Below are 18,313 nucleotides of genomic sequence, written 5' to 3' on the forward strand. Positions count from 1 at the left end.
CAAATCAAGAAAGACTCCTATGGGAGGAGAAGGCGGGGGGGACAGAGTTTTCCCGCACAGCGTTGTACAGAAAGGGTCTTACTTTTCCTCCATGTTACGGACTGCGTCTGGAGACTGTCTGGATCAACAGGACCTGAGGAAGGCTGTTCTGTAAGCAGAAAAATGAATGAAACCGGTAGAAGGAGGAATTCTGTGTTACTGTTTTTTAGTACTGGAATCTTCTCAGTTTGGCTACGCTCCTGGAATCTCTCAAGTGAGGCGGGCAAGACTGGAAGAATTAGGGAGAATTATGGAGGGAGACTTGGCTCCTTGGGGCATTTTGCAGGTTACGGAGCCCTCTGGTGCCAAGTTCCTGAGGTGCAGCTCCTGAGAGCGTGAACCAGCCCCAAAGCAAGCAAAAGGCTTCCTGAGGTCCTTCCCAGTGTGGGGAGTGAGGGAAAGGAAGAGAGGCAGGTCAGCTCGTGGGGCGAGTTGAGCACTGTCTGGCCACCCCCAAGCAGTGGGCATTCCCCATCTCCCAGCTTGAGGCACACAGGCGTGATGGCAACCTCTCCTTTGTGCAGGGGCCTTCAGGCACATTCCCAGGGCAGAGCTATTCCTCCTCCACCCACAGACATCAGCAGCTTTCCATTTCTGGGCTCACGCATGGTTGGGAGGATTTGCTAAAGCCCTCAGCCATCGCCTTGCTTCTCGCCGACTTCCCTCCACCCTCTCTCGCATCCGTCCACACTGCCGGTTGCTGACTAGTCCCTGGGAAGCTAAGAAGCTCTCACAGCTTTCCATCCCGTCCTCAGGGGACGACCACGTTTCTCCAGTCACCAGAGGTGCCACCTTTGTAGGGCAGAGGGATGGTCTGCAGTGGCCAGGGAATGAGACAGAAGTGGCACCAGAAGTGCCATGGCAGGGGCAGTCCGGTGCTGGGGGGAAGGCAGGATGAAGGACGAGGGCTGGACAGTCAGGGTTCTGGTGTTTCTCTTCCCAAGTCACCATTAGGCGTGGTGGAGCTCTGCTTGCCTGGAAATGGCCAACCATCCGCCTGCCGACGGGAAGCACTCTAGGCATCCCTTCGGGAGTCTCCGTGGCGCAACCGGTTAGCGTGTTCGGCTGTTAACCGAAAGGTTGGTGGTTCGAGCCCACCCAGAGACGCCTTGCCCTTTCTCTGCCCATGGCAGGGGCTTGCAGCCAGATGAGCTCTAAGTTCTCTTCCAAGGCAAACCGTTCTTTGGTTCCAGAAAAAGAGGAGGCTCTAGTCAGGGCCCGCAGCAAAGTCTGAGGAAGGAAAGCGCACTGATAGGCATGCCTTATTCTGCTTTGCTTGCGCACGCAGCTCGGCTTCGCTTCTTAAACTGTCTTTGTCTTGACCCATGAGTTTTTCTGCCCTTCCAATGCTCTCCCCCATCCCGCTTGAGGCGAGTGAGCGAGCACTGGCACAGGTTTCCCACTGAGGCTGTGGAGTCTCCACCCATGGAGATGTTTAAAAGTCATCGGGAGATGTTCCTGGGCCACCAGCTCTGTGATGCTCTGGAAAGCGGTTACGATGCCTCAGCTCTACCTGAGGAATTCCACAGAATGACCAAGACTGCTTAAATGCAACTTCTAGATGGACGATGCCAGTAACAATAAAACTTCAGCAGGGTTGGAGATCAATGAGGAAAGCCAATGTTGTGGATTGAGAACTTCCTGGGGAGAGTGAAAAGGAAAGGATGCCTGGATCCCTGGCTGAAAAGCACTCGCTGCTCTCGGGGTTAGTATCTGGTTTGGGCCAGCTTCCCGAGCAACATGTGCATTCATGGAGGGTGATTCCCTGGACCTGCACCAGGCAGCAGCCCGGATTCCCGGCAGGGCCTTCCATCCCCCCTTCCAGAAATGGCCACCTCTCTCCATTCAGCATTCCTGGATCCCAAAATACCAAATCAAGAAAGACTCCTATGGGAGGAGAAGGCGGGGGGGGACAGAGTTTTCCCGCACAGCGTTGTACAGAAAGGGTCTTACTTTTCCTCCATGTTACGGACTTCGTCTGGAGACTGTCCGGATCAACAGGACCTGAGGAAGGCTGTTCTGTAAGCAGAAAAATGAATGAAACCGGTAGAAGGAGGAATTCTGTGTTACTGTTTTTTAGTACTGGAATCTTCTCAGTTTGGCTACACTCCTGGAATCTCTCAAGTGAGGCGGGCAAGACTTGAAGAATTAGGGAGAATTATGGAGGGAGACTTGGCTCCTTGGGGCATTTTGCAGGTTACGGAGCCCTCTGGTGCCAAGTTCCTGAGGTGCAGCTCCTGAGAGCGTGAACCAGCCCCTAAGCAAGCAAAAGGCTTCCTGAGGTCCTTCCCAGTGTGGGGAGTGAGGGAAAGGAAGAGAGGCAGGTCAGCTCGTGGGGCGAGTTGAGCACTGTCTGGCCACCCCCAAGCAGTGGGCATTCCCCATCTCCCAGCTTGAGGCACACAGGCGTGATGGCAACCTCTCCTTTGTGCAGGGGCCTTCAGGCACATTCCCAGGGCAGAGCTATTCCTCCTCCACCCACAGACATCAGCAGCTTTCCATTTCTGGGCTCACGCATGGTTGGGAGGATTTGCTAAAGCCCTCAGCCATCGCCTTGCTTCTCGCCGACTTCCCTCCACCCTCTCTCGCATCCGTCCACACTGCCGGTTGCTGACTAGTCCCTGGGAAGCTAAGAAGCTCTCACAGCTTTCCATCCCGTCCTCAGGGGACGACCACGTTTCTCCAGTCACCAGAGGTGCCACCTTTGTAGGGCAGAGGGATGGTCTGCAGTGGCCAGGGAATGAGACAGAAGTGGCACCAGAAGTGCCATGGCAGGGGCAGTCCGGTGCTGGGGGGAAGGCAGGATGAAGGACGAAGGCTGGACAGTCAGGGTTCTGGTGTTTCTCTTCCCAAGTCACCATTAGGCGTGGTGGAGCTCTGCTTGCCTGGAAATGGCCAACCATCCGCCTGCCGACGGGAAGCACTCTAGGCATCCCTGCGGGAGTCTCCGTGGCGCAACCGGTTAGCGCGTTCGGCTGTTAACCGAAAGGTTGGTGGTTCGAGCCCACCCAGAGACGCCTTGCCCTTTCTCTGCCCATGGCAGGGGCTTGCAGCCAGATGAGCTCTAAGTTCTCTTCCAAGGCAAACCGTTCTTTGGTTCCAGAAAAAGAGGAGGCTCTAGTCAGGGCCCGCAGCAAAGTCTGAGGAAGGAAAGCGCACTGATAGGCATGCCTTATTCTGCTTTGCTTGCGCACGCAGCTCGGCTTCGCTTCTTAAACTGTCTTTGTCTTGACCCATGAGTTTTTCTGCCCTTCCAATGCTCTCCCCCATCCCGCTTGAGGCGAGTGAGCGAGCACTGGCACAGGTTTCCCACTGAGGCTGTGGAGTCTCCACCCATGGAGATGTTTAAAAGTCATCGGGAGATGTTCCTGGGCCACCAGCTCTGTGATGCTCTGGAAAGCGGTTACGATGCCTCAGCTCTACCTGAGGAATTCCACAGAATGACCAAGACTGCTTAAATGCAACTTCTAGATGGACGATGCCAGTAATAATAAAACTTCAGCACGGTTGGAGATCAATGAGGAAAGCCAATGTTGTGGATTGAGAACTTCCTGGGGAGAGTGAAAAGGAAAGGATGCCTGGATCCCTGGCTGAAAAGCACTCGCTGCTCTCGGGGTTAGTATCTGGTTTGGGCCAGCTTCCCGAGCAACATGTGCATTCATGGAGGGTGATTCCCTGGACCTGCACCAGGCAGCAGCCCGGATTCCCGGCAGGGCCTTCCATCCCCCCTTCCAGAAATGGCCACCTCTCTCCATTCAGCATTCCTGGATCCCAAAATACCAAATCAAGAAAGACTCCTATGGGAGGAGAAGGCGGGGGGGGACAGAGTTTTCCCGCACAGCGTTGTACAGAAAGGGTCTTACTTTTCCTCCATGTTACGGACTGCGTCTGGAGACTCTCCGGATCAACGGGACCTGAGGAAGGCTTTTCTGTAAGCAGAAAAATGAATGAAACCGGTAGAAGGAGGAATTCTGTGTTACTGTTTTTTAGTACTGGAATCTTCTCAGTTTGGCTACGCTCCTGGAATCTCTCAAGTGAGGCGGGCAAGACTGGAAGAATTAGGGAGAATTATGGAGGGAGACTTGGCTCCTTGGGGCATTTTGCAGGTTACGGAGCCCTCTGGTGCCAAGTTCCTGAGGTGCAGCTCCTGAGAGCGTGAACCAGCCCCTAAGCAAGCAAAAGGCTTCCTGAGGTCCTTCCCAGTGTGGGGAGTGAGGGAAAGGAAGAGAGGCAGGTCAGCTCGTGGGGCGTGTTGAGCACTGTCTGGCCACCCCCCAGCAGTGGGCATTCCCCATCTCCCAGCTTGAGGCACACAGGCGTGATGGCAACCTCTCCTTTGTGCAGGGGCCTTCAGGCACATTCCCAGGGCAGAGCTATTCCTCCTCCACCCACAGACATCAGCAGCTTTCCATTTCTGGGCTCACGCATGGTTGGGAGGATTTGCTAAAGCCCTCAGCCATCGCCTTGCTTCTCGCCGACTTCCCTCCACCCTCTCTCGCATCCGTCCACACTGCCGGTTGCTGACTAGTCCCTGGGAAGCTAAGAAGCTCTCACAGCTTTCCATCCCGTCCTCAGGGGACGACCACGTTTCTCCAGTCACCAGAGGTGCCACCTTTGTAGGGCAGAGGGATGGTCTGCAGTGGCCAGGGAATGAGACAGAAGTGGCACCAGAAGTGCCATGGCAGGGGCAGTCCGGTGCTGGGGGGAAGGCAGGATGAAGGACGAAGGCTGGACAGTCAGGGTTCTGGTGTTTCTCTTCCCAAGTCACCATTAGGCGTGGTGGAGCTCTGCTTGCCTGGAAATGGCCAACCATCCGCCTGCCGACGGGAAGCACTCTAGGCATCCCTTCGGGAGTCTCCGTGGCACAACCGGTTAGCGCGTTCGGCTGTTAACCGAAAGGTTGGTGGTTCGAGCCCACCCAGAGACGCCTTGCCCTTTCTCTGCCCATGGCAGGGGCTTGCAGCCAGATGAGCTCTAAGTTCTCTTCCAAGGCAAACCGTTCTTTGGTTCCAGAAAAAGAGGAGGCTCTAGTCAGTGCCCGCAGCAAAGTCTGAGGAAGGAAAGCGCACTGATAGGCATGCCTTATTCTGCTTTGCTTGCGCACGCAGCTCGGCTTCGCTTCTTAAACTGTCTTTGTCTTGACCCATGAGTTTTTCTGCCCTTCCAATGCTCTCCCCCATCCCGCTTGAGGCGAGTGAGCGAGCACTGGCACAGGTTTCCCACTGAGGCTGTGGAGTCTCCACCCATGGAGATGTTTAAAAGTCATTGGGAGATGTTCCTGGGCCACCAGCTCTGTGATGCTCTGGAAAGCGGTTACGATGCCTCAGCTCTACCTGAGGAATTCCACAGAATGACCAAGACTGCTTAAATGCAACTTCTAGATGGACGATGCCAGTAATAATAAAACTTCAGCACGGTTGGAGATCAATGAGGAAAGCCAATGTTGTGGATTGAGAACTTCCTGGGGAGAGTGAAAAGGAAAGGATGCCTGGATCCCTGGCTGAAAAGCACTCGCTGCTCTCGGGGTTAGTATCTGGTTTGGGCCAGCTTCCTGAGCAACATGTGCATTCATGGAGGGTGATTCCCTGGACCTGCACCAGGCAGCAGCCCGGATTCCCGGCAGGGCCTTCCATCCCCCCTTCCAGAAATGGCCACCTCTCTCCATTCAGCATTCCTGGATCCCAAAATACCAAATCAAGAAAGACTCCTATGGGAGGAGAAGGCGGGGGGGGACAGAGTTTTCCCGCACAGCGTTGTACAGAAAGGGTCTTACTTTTCCCCCATGTTACGGACTGCGTCTGGAGACTCTCCGGATCAACGGGACCTGAGGAAGGCTTTTCTGTAAGCAGAAAAATGAATGAAACCGGTAGAAGGAGGAATTCTGTGTTACTGTTTTTTAGTACTGGAATCTTCTCAGTTTGGCTACGCTCCTGGAATCTCTCAAGTGAGGCGGGCAAGACTGGAAGAATTAGGGAGAATTATGGAGGGAGACTTGGCTCCTTGGGGCATTTTGCAGGTTACGGAGCCCTCTGGTGCCAAGTTCCTGAGGTGCAGCTCCTGAGAGCGTGAACCAGCCCCTAAGCAAGCAAAAGGCTTCCTGAGGTCCTTCCCAGTGTGGGGAGTGAGGGAAAGGAAGAGAGGCAGGTCAGCTCGTGGGGCGTGTTGAGCACTGTCTGGCCACCCCCCAGCAGTGGGCATTCCCCATCTCCCAGCTTGAGGCACACAGGCGTGATGGCAACCTCTCCTTTGTGCAGGGGCCTTCAGGCACATTCCCAGGGCAGAGCTATTCCTCCTCCACCCACAGACATCAGCAGCTTTCCATTTCTGGGCTCACGCATGGTTGGGAGGATTTGCTAAAGCCCTCAGCCATCGCCTTGCTTCTCGCCGACTTCCCTCCACCCTCTCTCGCATCCGTCCACACTGCCGGTTGCTGACTAGTCCCTGGGAAGCTAAGAAGCTCTCACAGCTTTCCATCCCGTCCTCAGGGGACGACCACGTTTCTCCAGTCACCAGAGGTGCCACCTTTGTAGGGCAGAGGGATGGTCTGCAGTGGCCAGGGAATGAGACAGAAGTGGCACCAGAAGTGCCATGGCAGGGGCAGTCCGGTGCTGGGGGGAAGGCAGGATGAAGGATGAAGGCTGGACAGTCAGGGTTCTGGTGTTTCTCTTCCCAAGTCACCATTAGGCGTGGTGGAGCTCTGCTTGCCTGGAAATGGCCAACCATCCGCCTGCCGACGGGAAGCACTCTAGGCATCCCTGCGGGAGTCTCCGTGGCGCAACCGGTTAGCGCGTTCGGCTGTTAACCGAAAGGTTGGTGGTTCGAGCCCACCCAGAGACGCCTTGCCCTTTCTCTGCCCATGGCAGGGGCTTGCAGCCAGATGAGCTCTAAGTTCTCTTCCAAGGCAAACCGTTCTTTGGTTCCAGAAAAAGAGGAGGCTCTAGTCAGGGCCCGCAGCAAAGTCTGAGGAAGGAAAGCGCACTGATAGGCATGCCTTATTCTGCTTTGCTTGCGCACGCAGCTCGGCTTCGCTTCTTAAACTGTCTTTGTCTTGACCCATGAGTTTTTCTGCCCTTCCAATGCTCTCCCCCATCCCGCTTGAGGCGAGTGAGCGAGCACTGGCACAGGTTTCCCACTGAGGCTGTGGAGTCTCCACCCATGGAGATGTTTAAAAGTCATCGGGAGATGTTCCTGGGCCACCAGCTCTGTGATGCTCTGGAAAGCGGTTACGATGCCTCAGCTCTACCTGAGGAATTCCACAGAATGACCAAGACTGCTTAAATGCAACTTCTAGATGGACGATGCCAGTAATAATAAAACTTCAGCACGGTTGGAGATCAATGAGGAAAGCCAATGTTGTGGATTGAGAACTTCCTGGGGAGAGTGAAAAGGAAAGGATGCCTGGATCCCTGGCTGAAAAGCACTCGCTGCTCTCGGGGTTAGTATCTGGTTTGGGCCAGCTTCCCGAGCAACATGTGCATTCATGGAGGGTGATTCCCTGGACCTGCACCAGGCAGCAGCCCGGATTCCCGGCAGGGCCTTCCATCCCCCCTTCCAGAAATGGCCACCTCTCTCCATTCAGCATTCCTGGATCCCAAAATACCAAATCAAGAAAGACTCCTATGGGAGGAGAAGGCGGGGGGGACAGAGTTTTCCCGCACAGCGTTGTACAGAAAGGGTCTTACTTTTCCTCCATGTTACGGACTGCGTCTGGAGACTCTCCGGATCAACGGGACCTGAGGAAGGCTTTTCTGTAAGCAGAAAAATGAATGAAACCGGTAGAAGGAGGAATTCTGTGTTACTGTTTTTTAGTACTGGAATCTTCTCAGTTTGGCTACGCTCCTGGAATCTCTCAAGTGAGGCGGGCAAGACTTGAAGAACTAGGGAGAATTATGGAGGGAGACTTGGCTCCTTGGGGCATTTTGCAGGTTACGGAGCCCTCTGGTGCCAAGTTCCTGAGGTGCAGCTCCTGAGAGCGTGAACCAGCCCCTAAGCAAGCAAAAGGCTTCCTGAGGTCCTTCCCAGTGTGGGGAGTGAGGGAAAGGAAGAGAGGCAGGTCAGCTCGTGGGGCGTGTTGAGCACTGTCTGGCCACCCCCCAGCAGTGGGCATTCCCCATCTCCCAGCTTGAGGCACACAAACGTGATGGCAACCTCTCCTTTGTGCAGGGGCCTTCAGGCACGTTCCCAGAGCAGAGCTATTCCTCCTCCACCCACAGACATCAGCAGCTTTCCATTTCTGGGCTCACACATGGTTGGGAGGGTTTGCTAAAGCCCTCAGCCATCGCCTCGCTTCTCGCCGACTTCCCTCCACCCTCTCTCGCATCCGTCCACACTGCCGGTTGCTGACTAGTCCCTGGGAAGCTAAGAAGCTCTCACAGCTTTCCATCCCGTCCTCAGGGGACGACCACGTTTCTCCAGTCACCAGAGGTGCCACCTTTGTAGGGCAGAGGGATGGTCTGCAGTGGCCAGGGAATGAGGCAGAAGTGGCACCAGAAGTGCCATGGCAGGGGCAGTCCGGTGCTGGGGGGAAGGCAGGATGAAGGACGAAGGCTGGACAGTCAGGGTTCTGGTGTTTCTCTTCCCAAGTCACCATTAGGCGTGGTGGAGCTCTGCTTGCCTGGAAATGGCCAACCATCCGCCTGCCGACGGGAAGCACTCTAGGCATCCCTTCGGGAGTCTCCGTGGCGCAACCGGTTAGCGCGTTCGGCTGTTAACCGAAAGGTTGGTGGTTCGAGCCCACCCAGAGACGCCTTGCCCTTTCTCTGCCCATGGCAGGGGCTTGCAGCCAGATGAGCTCTAAGTTCTCTTCCAAGGCAAACTGTTCTTTGGTTCCAGAAAAAGAGGCGGCTCTAGTCAGTGCCCGCAGCAAAGTCTGAGGAAGGAAAGCGCACTGATAGGCATGCCTTATTCTGCTTTGCTTGCGCACGCAGCTCGGCTTCGCTTCTTAAACTGTCTTTGTCTTGACCCATGAGTTTTTCTGCCCTTCCAATGCTCTCCCCCATCCCGCTTGAGGCGAGTGAGCGAGCACTGGCACAGGTTTCCCACTGAGGCTGTGGAGTCTCCACCCATGGAGATGTTTAAAAGTCATCGGGAGATGTTCCTGGGCCACCAGCTCTGTGATGCTCTGGAAAGCGGTTACGATGCCTCAGCTCTACCTGAGGAATTCCACAGAATGACCAAGACTGCTTAAATGCAACTTCTAGATGGACGATGCCAGTAATAATAAAACTTCAGCACGGTTGGAGATCAATGAGGAAAGCCAATGTTGTGGATTGAGAACTTCCTGGGGAGAGTGAAAAGGAAAGGATGCCTGGATCCCTGGCTGAAAAGCACTCGCTGCTCTCGGGGTTAGTATCTGGTTTGGGCCAGCTTCCCGAGCAACATGTGCATTCATGGAGGGTGATTCCCTGGACCTGCACCAGGCAGCAGCCCGGATTCCCGGCAGGGCCTTCCATCCCCCCTTCCAGAAATGGCCACCTCTCTCCATTCAGCATTCCTGGATCCCAAAATACCAAATCAAGAAAGACTCCTATGGGAGGAGAAGGCGGGGGGGGACAGAGTTTTCCCGCACAGCGTTGTACAGAAAGGGTCTTACTTTTCCTCCATGTTACGGACTGCGTCTGGAGACTGTCCGGATCAACAGGACCTGAGGAAGGCTGTTCTGTAAGCAGAAAAATGAATGAAACCGGTAGAAGGAGGAATTCTGTGTTACTGTTTTTTAGTACTGGAATCTTCTCAGTTTGGCTACGCTCCTGGAATCTCTCAAGTCAGCCGGGCAAGACTTGAAGAATTAGGGAGAATTATGGAGGGAGACTTGGCTCCTTGGGGCATTTTGCAGGTTACGGAGCCCTCTGGTGCCAAGTTCCTGAGGTGCAGCTCCTGAGAGCGTGAACCAGCCCCTAAGCAAGCAAAAGGCTTCCTGAGGTCCTTCCCAGTGTGGGGAGTGAGGGAAAGGAAGAGAGGCAGGTCAGCTCGTGGGGCGTGTTGAGCACTGTCTGGCCACCCCCCAGCAGTGGGCATTCCCCATCTCCCAGCTTGAGGCACACAGGCGTGATGGCAACCTCTCCTTTGTGCAGGGGCCTTCAGGCACGTTCCCAGGGCAGAGCTATTCCTCCTCCACCCACAGACATCAGCAGCTTTCCATTTCTGGGCTCACGCATGGTTGGGAGGGTTTGCTAAAGCCCTCAGCCATCGCCTCGCTTCTCGCCGACTTCCCTCCACCCTCTCTCGCATCCGTCCACACTGCCGGTTGCTGACTAGTCCCTGGGAAGCTAAGAAGCTCTCACAGCTTTCCATCCCGTCCTCAGGGGACGACCACGTTTCTCCAGTCACCAGAGGTGCCACCTTTGTAGGGCAGAGGGATGGTCTGCAGTGGCCAGGGAATGAGACAGAAGTGGCACCAGAAGTGCCATGGCAGGGGCAGTCCGGTGCTGGGGGGAAGGCAGGATGAAGGACGAAGGCTGGACAGTCAGGGTTCTGGTGTTTCTCTTCCCAAGTCACCATTAGGCGTGGTGGAGCTCTGCTTGCCTGGAAATGGCCAACCATCCGCCTGCCGACGGGAAGCACTCTAGGCATCCCTTCGGGAGTCTCCGTGGCGCAACCGGTTAGCGCGTTCGGCTGTTAACCGAAAGGTTGGTGGTTCGAGCCCACCCAGAGACGCCTTGCCCTTTCTCTGCCCATGGCAGGGGCTTGCAGCCAGATGAGCTCTAAGTTCTCTTCCAAGGCAAACCGTTCTTTGGTTCCAGAAAAAGAGGAGGCTCTAGTCAGGGCCCGCAGCAAAGTCTGAGGAAGGAAAGCGCACTGATAGGCATGCCTTATTCTGCTTTGCTTGCGCACGCAGCTCGGCTTCGCTTCTTAAACTGTCTTTGTCTTGACCCATGAGTTTTTCTGCCCTTCCAATGCTCTCCCCCATCCCGCTTGAGGCGAGTGAGCGAGCACTGGCACAGGTTTCCCACTGAGGCTGTGGAGTCTCCACCCATGGAGATGTTTAAAAGTCATCGGGAGATGTTCCTGGGCCACCAGCTCTGTGATGCTCTGGAAAGCGGTTACGATGCCTCAGCTCTACCTGAGGAATTCCACAGAATGACCAAGACTGCTTAAATGCAACTTCTAGATGGACGATGCCAGTAATAATAAAACTTCAGCACGGTTGGAGATCAATGAGGAAAGCCAATGTTGTGGATTGAGAACTTCCTGGGGAGAGTGAAAAGGAAAGGATGCCTGGATCCCTGGCTGAAAAGCACTCGCTGCTCTCGGGGTTAGTATCTGGTTTGGGCCAGCTTCCCGAGCAACATGTGCATTCATGGAGGGTGATTCCCTGGACCTGCACCAGGCAGCAGCCCGGATTCCCGGCAGGGCCTTCCATCCCCCCTTCCAGAAATGGCCACCTCTCTCCATTCAGCATTCCTGGATCCCAAAATACCAAATCAAGAAAGACTCCTATGGGAGGAGAAGGCGGGGGGACAGAGTTTTCCCGCACAGCGTTGTACAGAAAGGGTCTTACTTTTCCTCCATGTTACGGACTGCGTCTGGAGACTGTCTGGATCAACAGGACCTGAGGAAGGCTGTTCTGTAAGCAGAAAAATGAATGAAACCGGTAGAAGGAGGAATTCTGTGTTACTGTTTTTTAGTACTGGAATCTTCTCAGTTTGGCTACACTCCTGGAATCTCTCAAGTCAGCCGGGCAAGACTTGAAGAATTAGGGAGAATTATGGAGGGAGACTTGGCTCCTTGGGGCATTTTGCAGGTTACGGAGCCCTCTGGTGCCAAGTTCCTGAGGTGCAGCTCCTGAGAGCGTGAACCAGCCCCTAAGCAAGCAAAAGGCTTCCTGAGGTCCTTCCCAGTGTGGGGAGTGAGGGAAAGGAAGAGAGGCAGGTCAGCTCGTGGGGCGTGTTGAGCACTGTCTGGCCACCCCCCAGCAGTGGGCATTCCCCATCTCCCAGCTTGAGGCACACAGGCGTGATGGCAACCTCTCCTTTGTGCAGGGGCCTTCAGGCACGTTCCCAGAGCAGAGCTATTCCTCCTCCACCCACAGACATCAGCAGCTTTCCATTTCTGGGCTCACGCATGGTTGGGAGGGTTTGCTAAAGCCCTCAGCCATCGCCTCGCTTCTCGCCGAGTTCCCTCCACCCTCTCTCGCATCCGTCCACACTGCCGGTTGCTGACTAGTCCCTGGGAAGCTAAGAAGCTCTCACAGCTTTCCATCCCGTCCTCAGGGGACGACCACGTTTCTCCAGTCACCAGAGGTGCCACCTTTGTAGGGCAGAGGGATGGTCTGCAGTGGCCAGGGAATGAGGCAGAAGTGGCACCAGAAGTGCCATGGCAGGGGCAGTCCGGTGCTGGGGGGAAGGCAGGATGAAGGACGAAGGCTGGACAGTCAGGGTTCTGGTGTTTCTCTTCCCAAGTCACCATTAGGCGTGGTGGAGCTCTGCTTGCCTGGAAATGGCCAACCATCCGCCTGCCGACGGGAAGCACTCTAGGCATCCCTTCGGGAGTCTCCGTGGCGCAACCGGTTAGCGCGTTCGGCTGTTAACCGAAAGGTTGGTGGTTCGAGCCCACCCAGAGACGCCTTGCCCTTTCTCTGCCCATGGCAGGGGCTTGCAGCCAGATGAGCTCTAAGTTCTCTTCCAAGGCAAACTGTTCTTTGGTTCCAGAAAAAGAGGCGGCTCTAGTCAGTGCCCGCAGCAAAGTCTGAGGAAGGAAAGCGCACTGATAGGCATGCCTTATTCTGCTTTGCTTGCGCACGCAGCTCGGCTTCGCTTCTTAAACTGTCTTTGTCTTGACCCATGAGTTTTTCTGCCCTTCCAATGCTCTCCCCCATCCCGCTTGAGGCGAGTGAGCGAGCACTGGCACAGGTTTCCCACTGAGGCTGTGGAGTCTCCACCCATGGAGATGTTTAAAAGTCATCGGGAGATGTTCCTGGGCCACCAGCTCTGTGATGCTCTGGAAAGCGGTTACGATGCCTCAGCTCTACCTGAGGAATTCCACAGAATGACCAAGACTGCTTAAATGCAACTTCTAGATGGACGATGCCAGTAATAATAAAACTTCAGCACGGTTGGAGATCAATGAGGAAAGCCAATGTTGTGGATTGAGAACTTCCTGGGGAGAGTGAAAAGGAAAGGATGCCTGGATCCCTGGCTGAAAAGCACTCGCTGCTCTCGGGGTTAGTATCTGGTTTGGGCCAGCTTCCCGAGCAACATGTGCATTCATGGAGGGTGATTCCCTGGACCTGCACCAGGCAGCAGCCCGGATTCCCGGCAGGGCCTTCCATCCCCCCTTCCAGAAATGGCCACCTCTCTCCATTCAGCATTCCTGGATCCCAAAATACCAAATCAAGAAAGACTCCTATGGGAGGAGAAGGCGGGGGGACAGAGTTTTCCCGCACAGCGTTGTACAGAAAGGGTCTTACTTTTCCTCCATGTTACGGACTGCGTCTGGAGACTGTCTGGATCAACAGGACCTGAGGAAGGCTGTTCTGTAAGCAGAAAAATGAATGAAACCGGTAGAAGGAGGAATTCTGTGTTACTGTTTTTTAGTACTGGAATCTTCTCAGTTTGGCTACACTCCTGGAATCTCTCAAGTCAGCCGGGCAAGACTTGAAGAATTAGGGAGAATTATGGAGGGAGACTTGGCTCCTTGGGGCATTTTGCAGGTTACGGAGCCCTCTGGTGCCAAGTTCCTGAGGTGCAGCTCCTGAGAGCGTGAACCAGCCCCTAAGCAAGCAAAAGGCTTCCTGAGGTCCTTCCCAGTGTGGGGAGTGAGGGAAAGGAAGAGAGGCAGGTCAGCTCGTGGGGCGTGTTGAGCACTGTCTGGCCACCCCCCAGCAGTGGGCATTCCCCATCTCCCAGCTTGAGGCACACAGGCGTGATGGCAACCTCTCCTTTGTGCAGGGGCCTTCAGGCACGTTCCCAGGGCAGAGCTATTCCTCCTCCACCCACAGACATCAGCAGCTTTCCATTTCTGGGCTCACGCATGGTTGGGAGGGTTTGCTAAAGCCCTCAGCCATCGCCTCGCTTCTCGCCGACTTCCCTCCACCCTCTCTCGCATCCGTCCACACTGCCGGTTGCTGACTAGTCCCTGGGAAGCTAAGAAGCTCTCACAGCTTTCCATCCCGTCCTCAGGGGACGACCACGTTTCTCCAGTCACCAGAGGTGCCACCTTTGTAGGGCAGAGGGATGGTCTGCAGTGGCCAGGGAATGAGACAGAAGTGGCACCAGAAGTGCCATGGCAGGGGCAGTCCGGTGCTGGGGGGAAGGCAGGATGAAGGACGAAGGCTGGACAGTCAGGGTTCTGGTGTTTCTCTTCCCAGGTCACCATTAGGCGTGGTGGAGCTCTGCTTGCCTGGAAATGGCCAACCATCCGCCTGCCGACGGGAAGCACTCTAGGCATCCCTTCGGGAGTCTCCGTGGCGCAACCGGTTAGCGCGTTCGGCTGTTAACCGAAAGGTTGGTGGTTCGAGCCCACCCAGAGACGCCTTGCCCTTTCTCTGCCCATGGCAGGGGCTTGCAGCCAGATGAGCTCTAAGTTCTCTTCCAAGGCAAACCGTTCTTTGGTTCCAGAAAAAGAGGAGGCTCTAGTCAGTGCCCTCAGCAAAGTCTGAGGAAGGAAAGCGCACTGATAGGCATGCCTTATTCTGCTTTGCTTGCGCACGCAGCTCGGCTTTGCTTCTTAAACTGTCTTTGTCTTGACCCATGAGTTTTTCTGCCCTTCCAATGCTCTCCCCCATCCCGCTTGAGGCGAGTGAGCGAAGAGCTGGGAGGGGGCTTAGCTGCCTGCTGGGGTCATCCCACCCTGTAATTTGCCTTACTTCTACTCTCACTAAACCCAGTAACGTGCTCTAAAATAATACCTCCTCCTTCTTCTTCTTCTTCTTGATGACGGTAAAATTTATGTCTTTGAAGTTTTTCTTTCTTTCACTCCTCCTTGACAAGGTAGTTTCAATTTCTCATTATATTCTGGCATAAAGTGTTGACAAGAATTCTTTTCCTCTCTGTTCTAACTGTTATCATCTACTTACAAGAGCTCTTAGTATTGCCTCTAAATCATTTCTGCTCTCTGTCTTTTATTCCCATCTCCAGTGTATGTCTGTCTCTGTGTGTGTGTGTGGTTTTCTCTCCTGACTATCACATATCTGACCAGCTCGTTCGTCTTTGCCAGTACTGGATCCAAGTGAGCATCTAGGTCCCATATAGGCACACCGTGTGAAGAGGTTGCCCTGAGGTCCTGCAGAGTGTTTGCACCTTGCTTTACCTGGTCCGTGAATGGCTGGGCAATTACAGTCCCCCACAGGAACTGGCTCATGGACCTGAAGTCTTGCTGGGGTTACCGTCAGAAGACCTTCCCTGCTTCCCCACCCTCACGGAGTGGTCCATAACTGCCAACACAGTGTCACCTGTACTGGATCCTCAGTGACAGAAGCTAACCATCCTGGAAGAGCTCCATAGATCTGAGCTGCCCCTTCACACAGGGCACATGCTCACCTTCCCCTTCCACTCTCTCCTGCAGAGCCTCTGTCCTTCCACTGCAGCACCCCAGGTGAGAAGCTGTCCCACCATGTCTCACTTCATCCCAAACTGTCACAGAGCTGTGAGGCTCCAGTTCCTCCTGTCTGTCTGTTCTCTGGCTCCCCGTGGCTGTGCACATTTGGGCTGCAGCATCTCAGCCGTGGCACCAGGGCTCAGCACAGACTCCTTACAGGCAAACATGGTAAGAGGGACCCAGGACCCCACTCTGCCTCACGTGCTGGAGCGCTTGGCAAATGGCAGCCTAACAAGGAACTGAGGTGCCCACAGAGTGCCCTGCAGTCTCCAAGGCCAGAGAAACACGGCTGGGCAGTGACACCTTGCCCAGGGAGGCATTTGGTGACTCTGCAGAAAGTCTGCAGGGCTGTGGGGCTTGTGAGAGAAACTGCAGGAAGGACAGGGTGCTGCAGAGAAAGCCTTTGGGGGTGGACAGCCTTTGGCCCATCCACGCAGTGGGCATTATCATTGTCTTCCCCCTCCATTCCATCAGGCAGGTGAGTAGAGGTTCAGAGAGAGGAGAATGGTCAAGGGTGGAGAACACAAGTGCAGGGCTGGGGACCCTGGTGTGACCTGCCTCCCAGTCCTGCGGCACCACCAAGGGATGGACCTTGCATCTGCGCCATGGCACTGGAGTTCAGGTGACGGCACACAGGCACCGGACGCCTTTGGACGTGGTTAATGACATTAAATAAATGAAATGTCATTTTAATGTCATTAAATAAACGAAACTAAATAGGATGTCTTCAGTGCAGGAATGTGGACGTGTCTTAGCTTTGCAGTGACCGGTGCTCCAGTGAATGCACTCAACAGAAACAGTCCCGGCTCTCCTTCTGAGGCACTCCTATGTTTGGTCTGCTCAAGAGCTTCGCACGCTCCTGAGTGTGACCAGGTGCATTCAGGTGCCCTAAACACACAGGTCTGGTGTCATTTTGGATGGCCAAGGAAATCCCCCTTCCCCCTCTGGCCCTCAGCTGATGCCCAGGAAGGATGCGGCTATTCTCAGAGATTTTTCCATCAGAACTTGCAAACACTTGCACCCGTCTTGGACCACCCCTGGCCCCTCACTCATCACCAAGTGTGTGTGGGTGAGCAACCGAGTGCCCACAGAATAGAGAGCAGGGCCTCTATTCTGTGCAGGCAACACTTTTGTGCCCCCCCTGAACCGAACCAAGGGCAACCCCAGCTCCTGTGGCTGTGTGGGGTGCATGGAAGAGCTGAATCCTGCTTCTTCCAGCTGGGGATGAGATGCCGGCATTGCCTCCGCTAAACCACTGGCCGGCACAGGGGAAGCCAACCCCTCCCTGTCCCTGTGTCCTTTTTGGTATGGAACAGGAACAGCGGTGTCCAGAGGGGAACATTTACACCTCTCGCAGTCACTCCTGCTCTTGTAGGACAATCTCTGCTGCAGGAATCAGTCCCTCTCCACTGTTTAGCGAGTGTCCATTAGCGATTACTTTTGTTGACTCCCAAGAACATTCCCCAGGGATGACCCTCCTGCCTTTCAATCTCTGTCAGCCCTGGAGCCCCAGGGACACCTTGAGGGAGCCCATAGAGGAAAGAGAAAGCGCTGCCTTGGGCTGGTCCTCTGCTGCTGACCTGGGCTGAGCTCCTGGGATGGAGGGAGCTCATGGCAAGTGGGCAGTGCTTGTGAGAGACATCTCTGACCAGGAGCAGCTCCCCTGCAAAGCACAGCAGGGCTGTGGGCACTGCCCGCAGGCAGCGAGGAGAGACAGACGAGGCAGCGAGATGTGAAAGGCAGTGTGGAACAGGAGGATGCTGAGAGCTCACTGGAAGAGAAATCTTCTCAGCCCTTAACGCAGTAAGTCTCTGGCTGCATGGCAACGTGCATGAGTTTCCTGGAGGGGTCTCCTAGGGCTGGCACGTCCCACAGCAGGATAGCTCTCAGCGTTTCCTTAATGTGGAGAAGGATGTGCTGCAGAGCAGGGATTCTGTGCTGCACCCTCAGAGGGACAGGGCATGACAGCTCCCTTCTTTCAAGGAGGGCTGCGAGGGTGTGCAGCTCAGTGTGCACCCAGAGGTGCCCAGGACTGTCCTGCGGTGCCGCAGGGCACCGAGACTCTGCCGCCTGCCCGTGGAGCTCCCCATGGCACTGCAGGGAGAAGCTGTGGGTGGACGGAGCGACTCCCATCAGGGCAGGGTCCTTCTGTGATCAAGAGGGGGCACGACTGCTTACAGCTCCAGATCACCCCCAGGACATTTGCAGAGGGTTCTTTTGAAGAAGGACACAAAAGGAGCTTTACTTGAAAGGGAAGGTGTCTGCGCTTTGAGGTTTCTTCTCTTTGTCTGGGTGGGCAGTGGCAGATCACAGAATGCTAGAATCCTAGAATGTAGAATGGTTGGGGTTGGAAGGGACCTCAAAGATCATCTAGTTCCAACCCCCCTGCTGCGGGCAGGGACACCCTCCACTAGACCACGTTGCCCACAGCCCCATCCAACCTGGTCTTGAACACTTCAGGGTGGGGACATCCACAGCTGCTCTGGGCAACCTGTTCCAGTGCTTCACCACCCTCAGTGAAGGTATTTTCCTTGAACTTTATCTCAAAACTTCTCATTGTCTTTTCCCTCTTAAACAGGCTCTGAAGCGCAGAGGCAGCAAATGTCCAACAGCAGCTCCATCACCCACTTCCTCCTCCTGGCATTTGCAGAGTCACGGGAGATGCAGCTCTTGCACTTCTGCCTCTTCCTGGGCATCTACCTGGCTTCCCTCCTGAGCAACGGCCTCATCATCACCG

General features: G+C 55.0%; 6 non-coding genes across 6 annotated transcripts; all 6 read left to right on the top strand.

Moving 5' to 3' along the window:
* The first annotated feature begins 2,982 nt into the window (after window positions 1-2,982).
* On the top strand, window positions 2,983-3,056 carry TRNAN-GUU (transfer RNA asparagine (anticodon GUU)). Its single transcript has one exon. It is a non-coding gene; the product is annotated as a tRNA-Asn (tRNA).
* Window positions 3,057-6,802: 3,746 nt separating this feature from the next.
* TRNAN-GUU (transfer RNA asparagine (anticodon GUU)) lies at window positions 6,803-6,876 on the top strand. The gene has a single exon. It is a non-coding gene; the product is annotated as a tRNA-Asn (tRNA).
* Window positions 6,877-8,711: 1,835 nt separating this feature from the next.
* Window positions 8,712-8,785, top strand: TRNAN-GUU (transfer RNA asparagine (anticodon GUU)). Its single transcript has one exon. It is a non-coding gene; the product is annotated as a tRNA-Asn (tRNA).
* Window positions 8,786-10,621: 1,836 nt separating this feature from the next.
* On the top strand, window positions 10,622-10,695 carry TRNAN-GUU (transfer RNA asparagine (anticodon GUU)). Its single transcript has one exon. It is a non-coding gene; the product is annotated as a tRNA-Asn (tRNA).
* A 1,834-nt stretch (window positions 10,696-12,529) lies between these two features.
* On the top strand, window positions 12,530-12,603 carry TRNAN-GUU (transfer RNA asparagine (anticodon GUU)). Its single transcript has one exon. It is a non-coding gene; the product is annotated as a tRNA-Asn (tRNA).
* A 1,834-nt stretch (window positions 12,604-14,437) lies between these two features.
* On the top strand, window positions 14,438-14,511 carry TRNAN-GUU (transfer RNA asparagine (anticodon GUU)). Its single transcript has one exon. It is a non-coding gene; the product is annotated as a tRNA-Asn (tRNA).
* The last annotated feature ends 3,802 nt before the right edge of the window (window positions 14,512-18,313 follow it).

The sequence above is a fragment of the Balearica regulorum genome, chromosome 30 (genome assembly GCF_011004875.1).
Source record: "Balearica regulorum gibbericeps isolate bBalReg1 chromosome 30, bBalReg1.pri, whole genome shotgun sequence".
In the NCBI taxonomy this organism is placed as follows: Eukaryota; Metazoa; Chordata; class Aves; order Gruiformes; family Gruidae; genus Balearica; species Balearica regulorum.